Raw genomic sequence first — 3785 nt, 5'->3', positions numbered from 1 at the left:
TTTGGGATCTGTGCTTGCCCAGAGAAGGAACGTCTCACGGTGCGCATCCTCGGCAGAGCCTGTTCCCGAAAAGGCAAACGTCCGGCTCCTTGTCCCACACGGAAGGTGGCAGCCCGGAAAGCTGTTGCTGGTCTTCACCTTCCCCCTGCAGCCTATTCACAGGCACAACAGGTTTTGGGATCTGTGCTTGCCCAGAGAAGGAACATCTCACGGTGCGCATCCTCGGCAGAGCCTGTTCCCGAAAAGGCAAACGTCCGGCTCCTTGTCCCACACGGAAGGTGGCAGCCCGGAAAGCTGTTGCTGGTCTTCACCTTCCCCCTGCAGCCTATTCACAGGCACACAAGTTTGGGGATCTGTGCTTGCCCAGAGAAGGAACATCTCACGGTGCGCATCCTCGGCAGAGCCTGTTCCCGAAAAGGCAAACGTCCGGCTCCTTGTCCCACACGGAAGGTGGCAGCCCGGAAAGCTGTTGCTGGTCTTCACCTTCCCCCTGCAGCCTATTCACAGGCACAACAGGTTTTGGGATCTCTGCTTGCCCAGAGAAGGAACATCTCACGGTGCGCATCCTCGGCAGAGCCTGTTCCCGAAAAGGCAAACGTCCGGCTCCTTGTCCCACACGGAAGGTGGCAGCCCGGAAAGCTGTTGCTGGTCTTCACCTTCCCCCTGCAGCCTATTCACAGGCACAACAGGTTTTGGGATCTGTGCTTGCCCAGAGAAGGAACATCTCACGGTGCGCATCCTCGGCAGAGCCTGTTCCCGAAAAGGCAAACGTCCGGCTCCTTGTCCCACACGGAAGGTGGCAGCCCTGAAAGCTCTTGCTGGTCTTCACCTTCCCCCTGCAGCCTATTCACAGGCACCACTGCAGTGGGAATCTCTGATTTCCCAAAGACGCAATCTCTCATGGTGCGCATCCTCGGCAGAGCCTGTTCCCGAAAAGGCAAACGTCCGGCTCCTTGTCCCACACGGAAGGTGGCAGCCCGGAAAGCTGTTGCTGGTCTTCACCTTCCCCCTGCAGCCTATTCACAGGCACAACAGGTTTTGGGATCTGTGCTTGCCCAGAGAAGGAACGTCTCACGGTGCGCATCCTCGGCAGAGCCTGTTCCCGAAAAGGCAAACGTCCGGCTCCTTGTCCCACACGGAAGGTGGCAGCCCGGAAAGCTGTTGCTGGTCTTCACCTTCCCCCTGCAGCCTATTCACAGGCACCACCGCACTGGGAATCTCTGCTTTCCCAAAGACGCAATCTCTCATGGTGCGCATCCTCGGCAGAGCCTGTTCCCGAAAAGGCAAACGTCCGGCTCCTTGTCCCACACGGAAGGTGGCAGCCCGGAAAGCTGTTGCTGGTCTGCACCTTCCCCCTGCAGCCTGTTCACAGGCACAACAGGTTTTGGGATCTGTGCTTGCCCAGAGAAGGAACATCTCACGGTGCGCATCCTCGGCAGAGCCTGTTCCCGAAAAGGCAAACGTCCAGCTCCTTGTCCCGCACGGAAGGTGGCAGCCCGGAAAGCTCTTGCTGGTCTTCACCTTCCCCCTGCAGCCTATTCACAGGCACAACAGGTTTTGGGATCTCTGCTTGCGCAGAGAAGGAACATCTCACGGTGCGCATCCTCGGCAGAGCCTGTTCCCGAAAAGGCAAACGTCCGGCTCCTTGTCCCACACGGAAGGTGGCAGCCCGGAAAGCTGTTGCTGGTCTTCACCTTCCCCGTGCAGCCTATTCACAGGCACAACAGGTTTGGGGATCTGTGCTTGCCCAGAGAAGGAACATCTCACGGTGCGCATCCTCGGCAGAGCCTGTTCCCGAAAAGGCAAACGTCCGGCTCCTTGTCCCACACGGAAGGTGGCAGCCCGGAAAGCTGTTGCTGGTCTTCACCTTCCCCCTGCAGCCTATTCACAGGCACAACAGGTTTGGGGATCTGTGCTTGCCCAAAGACGCAATCTCTCACGGTGCGCATCCTCGGCAGAGCCTGTTCCCGAAAAGGCAAACGTCCGGCTCCTTGTCCCACACGGAAGGTGGCAGCCCGGAAAGCTGTTGCTGGTCTTCACCTTCCCCCTGCAGCCTATTCACAGGCACAACAGGTTTGGGGATCTGTGCTTGCCCAGAGAAGGAACATCTCACGGTGCGCATCCTCGGCAGAGCCTGTTCCCGAAAAGGCAAACGTCCGGCTCCTTGTCCCACACGGAAGGTGGCAGCCCGGAAAGCTGTTGCTGGTCTTCACCTTCCCCCTGCAGCCTATTCACAGGCACAACAGGTTTTGGGATCTGTGCTTGCCCAGAGAAGGAACATCTCACGGTGCGCATCCTCGGCAGAGCCTGTTCCCGAAAAGGCAAACGTCCGGCTCCTTGTCCCACACGGAAGGTGGCAGCCCGGAAAGCTGTTGCTGGTCTTCACCTTCCCCCTGCAGCCTATTCACAGGCACAACAGGTTTTGGGATCTGTGCTTGCCCAGAGAAGGAACATCTCACGGTGCGCATCCTCGGCAGAGCCTGTTCCCGAAAAGGCAAACGTCCGGCTCCTTGTCCCACACGGAAGGTGGCAGCCCGGAAAGCTGTTGCTGGTCTTCACCTTCCCCCTGCAGCCTATTCACAGGCACAACAGGTTTTGGGATCTGTGCTTGCCCAGAGAAGGAACATCTCACGGTGCGCATCCTCGGCAGAGCCTGTTCCCGAAAAGGCAAACGTCCGGCTCCTTGTCCCACACGGAAGGTGGCAGCCCGGAAAGCTGTTGCTGGTCTTCACCTTCCCCCTGCAGCCTATTCACAGGCACAACAGGTTTTGGGATCTCTGCTTTCCCAAAGACGCAATCTCTCGCGGTGCGCATCCTCGGCAGAGCCTGTTCCCGAAAAGGCAAACGTCCGGCTCCTTGTCCCACACGGAAGGTGGCAGCCCGGAAAGCTGTTGCTCGTCTTCAACTTCCCCCTGCAGCCTATTCACAGGCACAACAGGTTTGGGGATCTGTGCTTGCCCAGAGAAGGAACATCTCACGGTGCGCATCCTCGGCAGAGCCTGTTCCCGAAAAGGCAAACGTCCGGCTCCTTGTCCCACACGGAAGGTGGCAGCCCGGAAAGCTGTTGCTGGTCTTCACCTTCCCCCTGCAGCCTATTCACAGGCACAACAGGTTTGGGGATCTGTGCTTGCCCAGAGAAGGACCATCTCACGGTGCGCATCCTCGGCAGAGCCTGTTCCCGAAAAGGCAAACGTCCGGCTCCTTGTCCCACACGGAAGGTGGCAGCCCTGAAAGCTCTTGCTGGTCTTCACCTTCCCCCTGCAGCCTATTCACAGGCACAACAGGTTTTGGGATCTGTGCTTGCCCAGAGAAGGAACATCTCACGGTGCGCATCCTCGGCAGAGCCTGTTCCCGAAAAGGCAAACGTCCGGCTCCTTGTCCCACACGGAAGGTGGCAGCCCGGAAAGCTGTTGCTGGTCTTCACCTTCCCCCTGCAGCCTATTCACAGGCACAACAGGTTTGGGGATCTGTGCTTGCCCAGAGAAGGAACATCTCACGGTGCGCATCCTCGGCAGAGCCTGTTCCCGAAAAGGCAAACGTCCGGCTCCTTGTCCCACACGGAAGGTGGCAGCCCGGAAAGCTGTTGCTGGTCTTCACCTTCCCCCTGCAGCCTATTCACAGGCACAACAGGTGTTGGGATCTCTGCTTTCCCAAAGACGCAATCTCTCGCGGTGCGCATCCTCGGCAGAGCCTGTTCCCGAAAAGGCAAACGTCCGGCTCCTTGTCCCACACGGAAGGTGGCAGCCCGGAAAGCTGTTGCTCGTCTTCAACTTCCCCCTGCAGCC

This window comes from Haliaeetus albicilla, unplaced genomic scaffold, assembly GCF_947461875.1.
Source record: "Haliaeetus albicilla unplaced genomic scaffold, bHalAlb1.1 scaffold_34, whole genome shotgun sequence".
NCBI classification, from domain to species: Eukaryota; Metazoa; Chordata; class Aves; order Accipitriformes; family Accipitridae; genus Haliaeetus; species Haliaeetus albicilla.
Note: the sequence above shows the minus strand (reverse complement) of the source record.